At 39.8% G+C, this 16,053-nt stretch overlaps 1 long non-coding RNA gene across 5 annotated transcripts in view; it reads left to right on the top strand.

Annotated features, from left to right (window-relative positions):
• Nucleotides 1–16,053, top strand: part of LOC148641748 (uncharacterized) — a 198,724-nt gene that overhangs the window by 19,810 nt on the left and 162,861 nt on the right. Inside the window, exon 1 of one of the 5 annotated variants that reach the window (XR_015929828.1) lies at nt 12,429–12,716. The exons of the other annotated variants lie outside the window; for them this stretch is intronic. This is a non-coding gene — a long non-coding RNA (uncharacterized LOC148641748). Of the gene's footprint in view, nt 1–12,428; nt 12,717–16,053 lie in introns of those variants that run through there. 5 annotated transcript variants of the gene reach the window in all.

Raw genomic sequence — 16,053 nt, 5'->3', positions numbered from 1 at the left:
GAGCATGTATTATACCCCTAGTTCCTGCCTGCTTTGTGACTCATATTTAATTCCTTATTCAACCCTTTGAATAGCCTTAAAACTCATTGTTTGATCTGTGGAGGCTTAGTGAGCACAGGAATTGGCACCTTTACTGGTACTTGGTATTAAAATGTTGAAGTGCCAATCACAGGTACAGGATCTTAGTATGCAGACAGGGCACATAGCATAGTACAACATCTCAGTTTTGACACACCTGAAGAAGGCTCCAAGGCCAAAACGTTGTGTTTCCTTTCAGCATGGAGTAAACCCGATACCTGTTCCTTTGCAGCCTACGCATGCTGAAACAGCTCCCTACTTGAACTTGTCCCAAATTACTTTAATGCCTTTTACATCATGCTCCTATAATTTCAGATGTATTTTCAAAACATTATTTTCAACTTAAAATCGTTACATGCTGGGTGCCATCCCTCTCCAAATGTTGAAAGCAGTCTCTTAAAAAATAATAGAAGTGTCATTCAGGCTCTTGTTTTGCAGCATATCTTTCCCATACTGGATCACTTATTTTGAATATTCAGTTAACTTTGTTTATTACAGTGCACACTGGTACTTACATCATCGTAGAATTCCTCATTACAATTACTCCCTTGCTGATGTTAATATTCATATACCTGGACAATGATCCACTACTTGTATGAAGAGAGCAGATTTTTCCTCACATATGAAACAGCTTGAGTGCAGCAGCCAGAAATTCCGTAGATGCAGTGCGATTTCAAACGTATGTTTTCTTTCGCTGTATTATTAATCAGGCTCCCTTTCATGTAATAAGAGAAAAAGGAAAATATAGAATTTCATGTCAGAGAGGCAAATCTGAAAAAACAGACTCTGTGACAAGAAGTCTCAGCGTGTGGAGCAGGCTGTAGGACCACATCCATTGATTTAAAATGTAAGTTTTTTTAAAAAATCTTGTGTCCTAACCTTATTAAAATGAGGATGTTATAGGTCTTCATACTGATTTGGCTGAATTTTATTTTAGTTAAAAGTATAGTGTTGCAAGTCCCCCCAGTCAAAGGAGAACTGTGCCCAAAGTATTTCAACTTTAGAAAAGTAACACATTTTACACTTGAACTTTGTTTTATCTAATTAGTCTGTGTTTGAGATGTGGAAGGGGGTGGGGACAACAGCTCTTGATGCTGTGTCCACAGTAAATGTTCCTGTACAGAATCAGAAAGGATCAGGTTTGCTGCAGGGAGGTGAGATTAAGGAGTTCGACAGCAAAGTTTCTCACATTTCAAAGTCCTGGCCTGCAGCAGTCCTGGAAATTTTCTTTAAAAAGTGTCTAAAATGCGCATTAACATGAAGAGGATACATGGAACAGCACTCCTTTTCTCTGGAGAAGGGTAAACTGAGAAGCACTGTCTCCTGGATGGCTCTGTTTATTTTCGTCTTTTGAAAATTTCCTATTTCCCCTAAACTCTCCTGACAAGCCGGACTGCTGCTGCGGATGTGGGGGACTCCGGTTTCAGAGGCTGCCGGAGTGGGTGGGATGGGGGCTGTTTATTGTAGTGGGCCTGCTCCTTCCATTCCCCAGAGGAGAGCAGGGAATGGAGCTAATCTTCAGCAGCATCGGATGTATCCCGGTAATGTAATTGCCCTGCCCTCTGGGCGCCATATTACCATAGATCTGTTTGATAATCTCACTCCAAGGAAGGGCCATTGATTTAATAAAGGTTCAGCAAATGAATTTGACTCCTCTGGCCTTTTTCACTCACTTATAAACAGCATATAGGCTGCCTGAAATTTTTCGGAACAGGATACACTGAGGCAAATTCTATGAACTATCGACACAGAAACAGTTTCAGCTCTCCACCATTTTTATTTGTCTGCGTGAGACCTTCATAAGAATACAGTGGTCATCAATCTCTCATTATATACTGTGAAGTTCTAGAAGTACTTTAAACAGCACCCATACGCTTCACACTTTGACAAAAATAAATGTTCATGACACTACACCTTGGGAATAAACCAATAATACATTCTTGCACTGATGTAAATACAGCACTTTGATATACTGTTTTGCAACCTGCTGTCTAAAAAGTCCTTTAATCCTAATAGACATTTAGGTGTGCATTAATGTGTTACTACTACTTTTTCATATTCTGTTATATGAAAAGTATCAATTCAGATAACATTATGTTGAAGATGTTTGGACTTTATGTACATTATATCTTCTCTGGTGTGGTGTGCAGAGTAATGCTCCAGCTCTGATTTGCTCAGTTCGTGCTGAAGTGGACACTTTCATTTGGTAGTTTATGAATGTAATCATTATTTCAACAGAAGACAGTTTACTTTATTTCAATGAATAAAAAATAAAAGCTAGGCTGTGGAAATGTGCAGCCTTCTGTTTTCTGTTACTGTACAGAGGATTCCTTCATTTTCTTCTCATTCGTTTTTAATTAGTAATTATTAATAAGAGAAAAGGCCACTTGACCCAAACTTAATAGCAATACCAAAAATGTGCCCCATAAATTAGAATAATACTACAGCAAATAATCCATATTCTATCATGCACAATGCAGTTTGGCTCTGGTGTGCTTTATAAGGCGTGTGGAGACAAAATTACCTCCATAGATGCCTAATTAAGTTACAGATGCTGTTTTTTTTCCTTACTACCCATAGATCCTCACCGCTCTCTGATGTGAAATATCCGTTAGAAGGAGATGGACAGGATTACCAGTCCTTGTGCATTCTGGGCACTTTTTAAGAAGAAGAAGAATGCAACCGCTTTTCTATCTGAACTATGGAGGTGGAGCATGCTCATCATTACCTGTAGTTATGAGGCTTAAGTCTGCATTTTCACGAAACATTCATTAGTCCTCTGACCAACCCACAGCTCTCCTGAACCTTTTTAAAAACGTCAGGCAGTGCAGTTATCTTTTACGATCTGCTAGAGAACTCTAACTCATGATAGAAACTGGGAGCAGGGCTTTTTCTGCTCAAACTCTTCTTTCCCCCTATTGCGCACCAACCCTAGTGTCGGGACATGTAAGCGCTATGTTCTTTGTTTTTACACAACAAATGTGGTTTGACAGTAAGTACTGGTAGATCTGAAGTAGTGAAATGGTATAATGCCTGAACAGCTCTTGGCATCGATCTAGGAAACCAAACTTAACTCTTTTTTTGGATAGTTCTCATTTAAATGCAATTACATTACAAGATTATGGCACACTCTCGTGATCCATAATGGTTTAGTGGTAAGAGTGATAACTTGAAAGAATGTCTGCCCCAAAATGAAATATGTTTTAGGACTTGCTTCAGACTTCAATCTACTGATATACTGTAGTTGACAATTTTAATCCAATAATTGTATGAATTATAGGAGCTGGAATAAATGTAGTGGGTAATGATTAGCTTTAATTTTTGTCTGCCGTGCCCCAAACACTTGCACATAATTATCAGTTTTTTAACAGCCTCAAAACATATTTTGTTTAGTTTCAGGCAACCTATAATTTATTGATGTGCAAACCAAATGAAATGAATCTGATGAGATTATGTGAAAAAAGTTGTTTAGCTGCAATTCGTTTTTTTAATATATGTATCTATAGCCTTCCACTACTATTTGCACATTAACACAAACTACTGTGTAAATTTAAATCATGCTGGAAATGTCAGAAATCAGATGTAAAACACAACAGAATTCTTTTTTCCCGTTATTTATAGCTGAGGGGTGGTCTGATCTGTAGTACTGATTGCGATGGTAACAGAATTGAAACAGTAAATCTCTTTGGAACCTTGTAGCATGTAGAAAAACCCGTGGATATATAGTAGGTGTGACCCTTAACTGTTATGTAAGGGTGGGAACAGGATGGAAGAGGAACACATCCACATATCGATTACTATCATGTCCTTTACCCCTGGTCTCCACCCACCTTGTAAAACTAAACATGACACACAGCAGACTTCACAGGAACACAAACACCTTCTTTACATTAAAAATGTAAATGTACCTTCCCTGGTGGTCAGAAAAGTTAAGCTCCCCAATAGGGGTTATACAAGAAAGGTTTTAATTGTTTTATTAATTTACTAAACTTAATTGGAACAGTAGACATATACTGTATTGTCTTTTTCTGATAGTAAGTATTTCAGGTTCCCCTTAAAACTTAATATGCAAAAAGTCCAGTGCCGAGCTACATTTGCCTTAACTTCTAGGGCAGATCAGACCTTATCAGATGTTTCAAGAATGGGTATGATGTGTAGATTCTAAGTTGCTGCATCTTTGCGATACCGTAGATTGTAAGAAAATAAAAATAAGAATGCAGAAGTCATGACTGAAAAGATCCAGGTTCCAGTGCTTTCTGGTTTAAACTGTTGAGTCTACATAATGTAGAATTATCCACCCTTCCATTTGCCTCAAACCTCCTTATACCTGGCAAGAACTGCGGTAACCCAGAACCCATCCTGGAATCACAGGCCACCAAGCAAGACTACACCCTGAATGGAATGCCAGTCCGTCATGGGGTGCACATGGAGCGTGTACAGAAACACCACTCAGACAAACCTGCATGTCTTTGTGAGGCAAAAGAAAATCGGAGCACCATGTGAAGTGCCAGTTGGAGTAGAACATGCAAATACCCAAAGAAGCTGCTTCAGTCCAGAATCAAATCCAAGACCCAAAAGTAGTTTGGCCCCAGTGCAGCAGTTGCCTCTGTGCCATCCATGTGTAATCATACTAAAAGAATTTCCAAACAGGATGGAAAATGCAGGGTTTGCCACAGAAGGGTTTGGAAGTGGATTTGGAAAGAGCATGGGATAGATTATTTCTGTACAGTTTTGTAAGCTGTTATTCTGGTAACTGTGTTCAGACACATTCCTTTCACTTATGCTTTACAGTCCCTTGCCTGTATCTGGACATCTTACCTTCATCAAAGGTCCCTTTAAATGTTCCCATTTTGAATGCCTTCGGCAGAGGTACATACAGATTTTCTCTTACCTTTTTGCTACCTGTTGTTCCATAATCATCTTAATAGTGCCTCCTACTGCTTCTCAGTTTATAGCTTTGACCGTTAGGACTTCAGAAATTCCCTGCACTCGGTCTCTTGTCCTGCATGAGGGTTGTCATCCAGAACACACCGAACACACCTGTGAAGGATGCAGTGCAGATGCCATGGTTGTGGCTCTGGAAGCTGAGTTTATCTCGGGGCAATGCCGGTAGAGAGCCTGTAGAAGCTGGTGTCTGCTTGCTCACCCCGAGCCACGTTGCGCTGTGTGTAGTGTGCCGTTAAGCTGCGTCTGAAAGCAAACCCGGAATGTCTCGGGAGCGATTCTAAACAAGCTCTGAAGACAAGAATATGGAAAGTGACAGAAATAAATGTAGGCTGGAGGAAATAACAGCACAAAGCGGTCTGAAATGTAACTGCAGCCCCCCAGTTGAAATCATTGCACTGGCATGGTGGCCAGAGGCCCTTGCAAGAGCTCTCTACCTTAGCACAGCACTTGTGCTCTAATACTACAAGTCTGACATCCAGATAGTAGATGTGAATGCCATGTGCGTTCACTTGCCATAATCGTTTATCATTCCCTTTTGGTTGGGGGGCTCCTTGTGGTGTGAGAGCAGCAGTGCTTTTATAGAACTGCAGTACCAAGGGCCTGGGCATGGAGTGCACTTATCTTGTAAGGCAACTTCATGAGCAATTCTTATACACGTTTAAACTGGTTTGTATTGATTACAGTTACCAACTCACTGTAGGTGTTGGCTTGAATCTGAAAAAGGTCAGTAAGACTTGCTGCATTTTTATCATATCTACTGTATCTCATATCCATATCTATAATGCATCTAATTTAAATACATACTGGGTTAGTCTCACAGGGCACTACAATTGTTACCAGTCCTTTGTCACGTGCAGGGTGAATACACAGGAAAATATACATTGTCCACAATAGTGTTATTGGAAAATCTATGTTTGAAGGGGTAATTTGCCTGCTTGTACCATACAGTAGCATGTGCATGTGAAGAATGTGCAGGCTGTTTGTATAAGGAAGCAGAGAATGTGTGGAGAGGGATATCTGGAACCTCAGTCAGTCTTCTCTGAACAGGGGCAGCTCGGATTAGTGGTCAGAGTGGGATGTGGACACCTGGGTGGAAGTCGATGGGTTCAAATCCTTGTTGTGGACACTGCTGTTGTAACTTTAAGAAAGGTATTTTACCTCAATTGCTTCAGTCTGTACAGCTGTGTAAATGGGTACCAGTGCCACTATACCACCATGCTGCCTGTAATGGTTCTAATACTAGTTAACCTTCTAATGAAGAGGGGAAGGATCAATCTTGTGTGACAGGGAGGTGCCAGATTCACTGAAGAAGCTGTGTACCTGTCTGAACCAGTTTTCTCTGAGCTACTTTTCCTTGCCCAGCAAGAGTCATTTAATTAAGGATTTATATGCTGTTTGAAATAATGTATCACAGATTTAACATTTTAACATTTAGATTTAATTACTGATAATTGTTCTGTGTGCAGGAAACAATCTTATTTTTAGTATTTCTGTATATTTGTATTATTGATTTCCTTTAGTTTGACGTTTCTATGATTATGCAGTATTTCATATTTGTTACTGCTGCATGATACAATTTGCTGCACGATACAAGTGTTCTACATTTTTTAGGTCCTGGAAAAGTGTTGTTACACAAGTAAAACGCATTTCCTCCTCTTTATTCTCATCTTCAAGCAGTGTCCTTCCTGAAAGACATAAAATATAAATTACACTGCAGATGTGCTATCTTTTGAGTATGAAATGCATTTTTTCTACCCTGTCAAGGTCTGTTTAGATTTTACGAGAATGAAATGGGGGAAAAAAATAAATATATTTCTCGATATTCATAAAAATACATTGCAGAACCACATCAAAATCTTTTCTTGGAGAAATAAAGCTTTTTGGAAAATTACATATACCTGCTTCTGTAAAGGCAAACCTAGTTTGTAATCTGCTATTTCATTAGCTTTTGCTATAAGCTGTCAAAATAATAATAATAGTGACCATGGATCTATTTCTCTCCAGCGTGTATGCTGTGACTTCTTCCCATTCTAAACTATTAGAATGATTTATTACTCAGAAACACTGTTAGAGAAACTATTTGCATGAGGTAGCGTTTTATGCTGCAGTGGAGGTAATGAAGTCACAAAGTGGCCTATGTCCTAGGAAAAGAAACCACATTTGAGTCCATATGTTTTTGACATGTATTGCTATGTTTTCAAGAGCTGTCCAGCCTGGTCCTGCATGACTGGTGTCTGCCGTTGGTTCCAGCTCAGATCATTATGACTGGTCCGTGGCTTAATTGCACCGGTTTAACTGCTTTAAAGAGATCTAGAACCCTGCAGTCACACTGGTCCTTCCACAACAGGATTTGGCAGCCCTGGTGTCTGCCTTTTTTTAGGTGTTTTCTGTAAAAGGGCTGAAATTTGACTAATCGTGAAAGAATAATTCATGCGAAGGATGAAATGTGTCAATAAACCACTTTTGTATTTGCCATTTGTAACATAACTAAGGGTTAGTATTCAATACTTGCCTAGATATACTTCCAGATGAAGACCTACACCCTTATTGATAATCATTTGCTGACCGGGATAGAACATTGTAATTTTAATTGTATTGGTTAATTAAAAAAGGCAGAGGCTTTTGTAGTGGTTTAGATTAAACATAACATGAACATTTTTTTCAGACTTTATCACCTGTTTATTTTATTCGGTTGCTAAAGTGTATTCATACATTTAAACAAGTAGGCCTGTTTAGAATATACATTGACCCTTCCAATTATCATACCTGACAAAGGTGTTAAGAGTTCCAGGTAAGTGTATAGGCAGTGGCAGTAAAGATTTAAGCACTGCTTTCCTTTCTCTTTCTCCCAGTGCTTTGTCTGTCCTCTCTGGGGATATTAAAACTCTCTCTCTCTTAAGTCACTTAAGGAAATGCAAATGAAATGAAGGGTGTTTGCGATGGAGGGAGTGAGGGGCCAAGAACTGAAAAGTTTTGTCTAATGCTTGCTTTCACTGTGCTTGTATCCCGCTTGCTGCTCCACTCGGAAAGCGAACACAAGTCTCCTGGTATCGTGGTAGCAGCAGGGATGCAGTAAACCGACTCTGATTTGTGCCCAAAGCCATCAGCATCACACTGGTTAGGTTGTCAGCCCGGGAAAGCATCAAAGCCATGTGGTCGGGGTCTGCTGTCACAAATAGTAATAGATCTCATTTCAAAGCAAGGACCTCTGTTGTTTTAAAGTCTACCTTTACAGTGCTCTGCACCTTTGTGAAGCCCACTGTTCTGCACACCTGCCAAGGTAACTCCTTTGATAAGGAGTTTCTCCAACCATAGAGGTGTGAGGAACGTGAAGCACAACCTGTTTGTCTCCAAAGTTTTTTATGCCCTGTCACTGCAGAAAGCAATTCACAGCTATCATGTGACAGATCATCCATGCATAACACAAAATTCAAAGTGCAGAATTCTGTTACGGAAGCAAGTATTTGGTTTTGGGCTGTAGCTGTACAGAAAGAGGGCTTGTCATGTGTTGGCACAGGAATATTGAGGAGATTCATGGTCGCTGTGGGTTTTGAATAAACCTCAGCTCTTAATGACCTAATTATTTGTTCTGTTTTTAAACTAATTAAGACAGTAGTTTTCAGCTATTGATTTCACTAAGGAAGTGGAGCTGTACAGCTTTGATCAACACGAAATTCAGGTCAAAAATGTGAATTTAATGTGAAGTACAAATTGTGCTGAAGAAACAGAAAAGAAAGTTACTGGAACTTTATGCATGTTTTTTCAGTACGGGATAAATGTATAATATCCAGTACATGGTGCTAGCTTGTAAATACATTTTAATAAAGAGAATAAACCATTCAGCTCATCTTGCTCATTTTATTGCTGGTAACTAATTGAAGGCTCTCATTCATCCATTCCTTGAAGTGCCTCCTGTTCAGTTTTATTTGCACTTCCCAATTTCCTACTTTGGTTCATGTTTCATTGATTCTGAAGAAAGCCATTAGGTTTGACTTTGTCAGACTTGGAGGATTTTGATTACTTGAAGGGGGTCACATAGTAATCTTATCAAGTCTAAGGAGGGTCATCTCCTTTATGCTGTCAAAGTAGGACATTCCTTTAAGTCTAATAATTTACAGAGGTGAACGAAATAATGGAAACACCTAACAAAAAGGACAAAAAAGTATTTTGAAGTAACTGTTTTTCTGCTGTGAAACATGTCCTCAAATCAACAGTTTAATATGTCAGTTACTTAACCAAAATAAGATATTTGTTGCTTGAATTGCAGTTAAGTCAGTCACATAATGGTCAAAATTATTTAATGTGCCATGGGGAACAGTGTCAAATCATGACCTCACATTAAACAAGGCAAAACAGCATCAAGAAAGAGGAATTGGTTACAAGTCAAAGCTCACTAATGAGGATATATGGACACTTAACAGAATTGTTGCTAAAAAGACCAAAACAACAGCATCATAAATGACCACAGAACTGACTCTACACCTCTGTGATCAAGTCTCAACAAAAGCTGTACGTTGTGAGTTTCACATCACTGGTATTTATGGTAGGGCTTCCTTCAGAAACTGCTTGTAACCAAGGCTAATGCACAACAGTGTATAACCTGGTGTAATGAACACAAAACTTATTTTGTTATTTTGTTAAACGTATTTCTCAGCAGTGGAATAAAGTAATATATACAGTATGTGCATGAAATATAAAATATGTAAGCTTGAGTCATCTTTTACTCTTTTTAGCCATTCTGAGATTTTCTGCTTTCTTCCTCTTGGGTTTCATTGGACATATGTTTTGGGTCAATGTCATAAGGCATGATGAAACACCACTCAGTGAGTTGACATTCTACATAAGCAGATACAATTTTTGTTCAGAATTCATTCTTCTGCTGCCATCATTAATTACATTATTGATAAAGATGATTGAACCTGTTACAGTAGCAATGTATGCCCAGGCCAAGACATCCACCATGCTTCAGTAGTTCAAAGATGAGCCAGAAGTGGTTGGAACAAATGTATATTGACAGACAAGACCAACACTAAGCCAATCTATGAATTGGCTTCATTACTCTGTTCTCCTCCCCACTGATGGCTGATGTGTGGGGAGCGTTCTGGCGCACTATGGCTTCTGTCGCATCATCCAGATGGGGCTGCACATTGGTGGTGGTGGAGGGGAGTCCCCATTACCTGTGAATTATTGTGAATAATTGTAAGCAATTATTATTAATACAATGGAAAGGTTAAATTGCGGAGAAAGACAGGAACTCCAGAACTCCAGGAACTGCTTCAAAGAGCACCAACTCATTTGAAAAGCATAGGCAGTATCCAAATCAAACAAATGTTTATGCATTATAATTAAAGTTGTTGCTCACCTTTATTGTGCAAGGTTCTGATAGACATTTTATGATTAAACATGAAACAAATTTTAATGAGCTGTTTAGTTCATACATTATGTGTCATTACTGTGCTTAGGAATGGGGACATCATCTCATTATAAATCATTATCACAAAGACCATATATTCTAGCTGAGAGGATATATCACAATGAAATTCCTCACGCCTACTGTACAAGCTTGTACAGTTGGGAAAATATCTAATCGCTACACGTTAAACACACCCTTTGGTACAGGAAATCTGACAGACAATATGTCAGTTTTAATTAGATATGCTGGAAATAAGGTCTTTGAGAAATGAGTTTTGGTGCCACTTTAAGTTGGATAGAGTTTCCTTTTTGCCTCTGGTTAAGATAAATGTAAGAGGTAACAGAATCGACTGAGGAGAACCTAAACATATTTTAAAGCTGAAATGAATATAGAGTTTTTAACCTGAAATGCTGCAAGATGCAGTCTTGCAGTGCGCTTGTAGAACAGCGTAACAATCTGCTCAAATTACAGAGGGATTGGTGAGTACTTTCTGTTAGAATTGCACCTGAGCCTTTTCGTTCTTCCAGGAAATGAAATAGATCGTTCCGCTCTTATAAAGTGTTGGTTTGGCAATGCGTGGATCTGTAAGATTTGTTAGGCTGCATTCGTTTCTGTTAAAGACAAGCTTGCTGGTTGTGCCTACGAGAGAGCCCGCAGCACAGTCTAAAGTGTTAATAACCAGTTATGTGATAAAGTTCAGTGGTTTTGTGGCTTTCACATCCTACCAAACCCTCCAGGAATGCAGCCCCCCACCCACATTTGAGAACCCTAAAAGCCAGTTGGTGATGTATGTGTAATTACAGTGCAATTAGCAGCGTTGCCCAGAATAAATCATCAGTCACTTCAGCTTTGCCCTGCTTGTTGCCCGTGCCACAGAGCCTCCACTCAGTGTCTCCGTTACTGTGCTTGCTGCTGTCCTGTGTCCCTCATTACTGCGATTTGTCATTAAAACATTAGCAAGGCAGCAAAAAGCGAATAAGGTGAGAAGGCATGATTCACTTACTTTTGTTGTCACTGTATCATTTGAAAGCGCTTCCTGTTGGCATGCAATTATAGATTGTGTATTTCTGCATCAGTTGTTAAATCAGCGAAACATTTTTATAGCATATTAAGCTGGGTGCTTATATCTTACATCTTGGCAAAAATGGGTTTATGTGTATACAGTAAGTAGTATCTGTGTCTCTGTACTGTAAATAAGATGTCTGGTTTTCCCTTCTAGTGCTAAATGCTATTCCACCTAAAATGACCTTATGCGCGTAAACAGCATTTCCTTTCCAGGCATCAACCTTCACAACGTGATTTTTTTTGGAAGCTAGTTTGTGTAAGTGAGAGGGAAATGGCTAGCTTTTTTAAAGATTCAAGAAAAATGCAGCTCTTCATGTGGGCTGATTGATTGTGTGTCTGGAGGTAATGGGTTTACACATGTGGCTTGTGTTAGCTGGCATTTTCACAACATTATTAACATTTATAATTTTGGATGACAAAATTTAAATTTGGAGCTTTTGTAATTAAGTATCATTGACTTATACACCTTTTTTAACTGTATGACTTTCCATAGTAACTGCAGAGCTGAAAACAATAATTTTGGCTGAAGAGGTATTAATTGGTACTGTTCCTGTTGAGTGTTTTGGGAATGGCCTTCAGTCTTACACATGAAAACAATGTTCCTGTCAAACAATGCACTTGATTTTTAAAAGACTTCCACTTAAGGAAAACTGAAAATATTTGGGATGTATGAAAAGGGATATTTAATGCATACAGACTCCACATGGGAAGACAAAGAACTAGTATTAGGAGCAAACAAAGGAAGAGACTTGCAGAACAGCGAGGCAGATAGGGAAGGACAGAAGACTAGATAGACTGACCTAGGCAGAAAGATAGACAGACGGATGAGACAAATGCTTATGACGCACTGCCAGCTCTGTTTTTACTTCTTCTTCCCCTTCCCTGCTCTCGTCAGCTAATTATCCAGAATTAGAATCTTCTTTCACACCAGTGGTGTCATACTGCCTTAGTTTTATTTGTCAGTTCTCATGATTGGGTGCTAAACTCACGACAGCTGACGAGCAAGAACCAAGTGAAGACTAATTGCAAGTGAAAAGCTGACAGGCCTGACAGTGCGAAAAAGCCCTTCTTTTGGCCTGACAGAGGACAGGGGCCTTGGCGGTGGCTAAGGATAGCTGTGGCAGGGCGGGCAACCTATTGTCCCCTGAAGCGTGGATTTGTCCTGACCCGAGGATGAGAGAGCGGAGTGATAAAGCCAGGCATCACTAAACAGGTAGGTGCGAAAAGCGGGGAAAATGAATCTATTCTCCAAGGGCACGTCGGCTGCAATCTCCTTCAAGAGCCTTCAGCATTGACACTCCTTGGCTTCCAGTGAGTCTGTCTGCATGTGTGCGTGGAGAGCTGGAGGACCTGAAGTGCAGAAATCTTTCTTTCCTGTCAGGCAGGTTAAGCGTTTGATTGCCTTTGCTAGTGTAAAATCCTCCGCATACTTAGCCAACAGAATCTGTCTTTGAACTGCAGTGAAGTAGCTAGACTTTCCTCATGAAGTGAGGAGTAAAAACCTGCAGAGAAGTATTTCATCACCAGAGGAAGCAAAGTGCAACCTGCCCTTCCAAACAAAATTCACTATTTAATAACTTCCCGACTGAGTTTCTGGTTCAGAATGTCTTTCAAATATTGGCGAGTCCAGGCAGAATTGGAGCTTTGAAGTGTATGGCCAGAGATTCAGGCTCTTGTTTCACGATGAAGTTGTCTCTTCATGATAGTGATGATTGTGCTAGTGTGCTTTTTAAGTTGGCATTTGTACCAACTCATCATGTGTTATTTACGTGTATTGAATAGAGCAGGTGTGTTACACTGGCTAAGTTTCCCCCTGGCCCTTACCAATCATGGCCTCCTAATAATTCCTGTCTATCGATCGGTTTCATCCCTCTTTTCTCATCCTCACTAATAGCTCATATGTGGTGAGTGTAGTGGTGCATTTTGGCTGCCATAGCATCATCCAGGTGGGGCTGCACATTGGTGGTGGTGGAGGGGAGTCCCCATTACCTGTAAAGAGCTTTGAGTGTCATGTCCAGAAAAGTGCTACTCAAGTGTAAGAAATTGTTATACACAATTTCATTTTGACTCGCTATGAGGTTGCTTTGTGGTAGACAAAAGCTTTATTGATGGATATGGAATTAAGAGTCATATTCCATTCAGAAGTATTTCCCACTTCTTTACCACCCCAAATTGCTTCTATGCCATCATGTAAAGGTTTCAGGTTACTTTTGAACTTTACCAGGTGTCGGTAAAGCTGTAACACAATTTTCTATTGTGCGGATTTTGTAGCTTAAGTATTTCCAATTTGCATATAAACCTGTGTCCATCTGTTTTAATTCTTAGGTTAATGAAAATGCATTTTAGAGGTAGAGCTGCATTAAAAATGTGGCTGTTGCTGCACTTTACAAGTTTTGAATTTCAGTAATACATATATATTTTAGATCAAGATCCACTAAAGAGATGTACTTAACTGCAGTTATGTGTATGAGGAAAAGAGCATGGTTAAAATTTCATTTTCTTGAGACCTGCAGGTGAAACTTTGTAACTGAGACGTGTTCATTTCAGGCCAGCAGAATAGGTTGGAGTATCCCCAGAAGTCAAAGGCACATCACTTGAATTGTTACAGATAATGAGCTCTTGGTTTACCAAAATCATCACATCAGTTTTGACAGTCTCTAAGGTGAGATTCAGCAATCAAGATAGTCTGAAAATGCTTTTAAGTGCGACTGCTGTGATAGGCAGATGTCTTGTACATTGCTTGACGTTACTAGTTATTTATACGAGTCTTTTCTCCAAAAGCTCCCTTTGGGGTGGCTGACAGATGAAAGACGCTTTTCTTCATTCTTTTGTACAAATATCAAGCAAAAGCCTGAGCCTCTCTCTCTCCCTCCCTCCCCTTCCGGCCCTCAGCCTCAACCACTTGGCTGTGGAAACAGATAAATTTTGAAATTTGCTCAAGTGGTTGTTTTATCAACAGCAGGACCATTACCTTCATCCTCCCCGATGGGGAGGGAGGAAACAAAACAATAAAAAAGCCTAAGAAAAGACAAGAAAGGGGAGCAGGGAGCAGAGAGACAGCTGTTCTGGGGGTTACCAGGAGCTTTCCAGCCATTAACTTCAGGCTAAGCCGGCTCTCCCACTTGAAGCACACAAGGACTGGAGAACACATGAAAAGAAGCAACAAGAGCTTGTGTTTAATGCATACTGTTCAGAACTGGGTCCACAATGGTATAGAAAATGCTGTGTATGTGGAGGGAGGGGGGGATTGGGAAAAAGAGAAGAAGGGGAGAGCTCTACCTCTTTCAAAGGCAGGATAAACAAGGAAATGAGTCAGTAATCATTTCCAGAAATTACCTTCCGTCCTCCTCTCTTCAGCAGACACTTAGCCCCCCATTCATTAGGGACTCTGGCCTGATTAAAGCATTTCGGCATGAGAGCTGAGCCCGCAACAGAAACTTGGGGCTCCTGGAGAGGGCATGGGCTGGGGAGCGGGAGGGGGTACAAAGGGGAGCCTCTTACCCCACCTCCCATTCCTAATCGCCAAAGCCACTACACTGCCCCACTACCATTATTCAAACTCCCTATTCAGGGGGAGAGAAACAGTGTGTCTCAAATGCTGCTGCTTAATTAGAGGGATGGTGCATCAGGGAACAAGGTAAATTACAGCACAAATGTGAAATCTCTTTAAATTTTTTGATTCCCTCTTTATTTACTTCATTTTACTTCCTCCCTTTCTATGAGAGGAAGAGCATAGGAGAGTCTTACTTACAGTTTGACCTAGTACTAGTATACCTAGTATATTACCAGGATGTTATGATATCCAAGACCCTTACAGTCATGTCTGTATTGTTTTCAGGCTCCTTGTTGTGGGTTCACATGGTCATTGCTCATTAACCCATGAAACTGTAGTGAAAGAGAGCAGAAAGACATTCATGTTTTGAAACGTCACCCTAACTTTGTGGAAAATCCACAGCATGCTTCAGTGTGGTAGAAAAGGGCCTCCTTTTTAAAATATATTTTTTATAGTGTTGTGATTTGTTAAGCTGCACGTTTTACTTGACTACAGTTGCCCCAGATATGCTTTCTGTTCCACCAGAAACAGGTGTTTTCAGCATTAGCATGACAAAATGAAACGCGTGTGCCTGGAGAATAGTAATCAGGACAAAGGTTCAATTTGTTCATCAAAAATAAAAATGGATTTAAACAAGCACGTTAAGAAAAGAAAAATCCACCCTTTCCTCTCAAGAGTCTTGAAAGCTGTGGATTATTTCACTATTTCAACAGGCTACTTATCATTGCTTATCCCTTTCCAATTACCTTTTTGACAAATTCCGTTCCTCTTAGAGAACATTTCTGTAGCGGAGACGCAAGTCGGTCTTGTTTGAACAGACTAAAATTTGGGATTTGAGTAATTGCTGTAATACCTTCTGCACTCACAAAGGAAGTGGAAGAGTGACGATCTCAAACGATTTCTATGAAAATGAGCCTTTTCAAAGGCACAGTGATTTGAAGAAAAGAAAAGGTAGGGAAATGATTAACATACTGGGTGAACGGAATAAGTTAACAAG

This window comes from Lepisosteus platostomus, chromosome 24 (genome assembly GCF_059453375.1).
Source record: "Lepisosteus platostomus isolate fLepPlt1 chromosome 24, fLepPlt1.hap1, whole genome shotgun sequence".
Classification (NCBI taxonomy): domain Eukaryota; kingdom Metazoa; phylum Chordata; class Actinopteri; order Semionotiformes; family Lepisosteidae; genus Lepisosteus; species Lepisosteus platostomus.
This window is presented reverse-complemented; position numbering and strand designations above follow the sequence as displayed.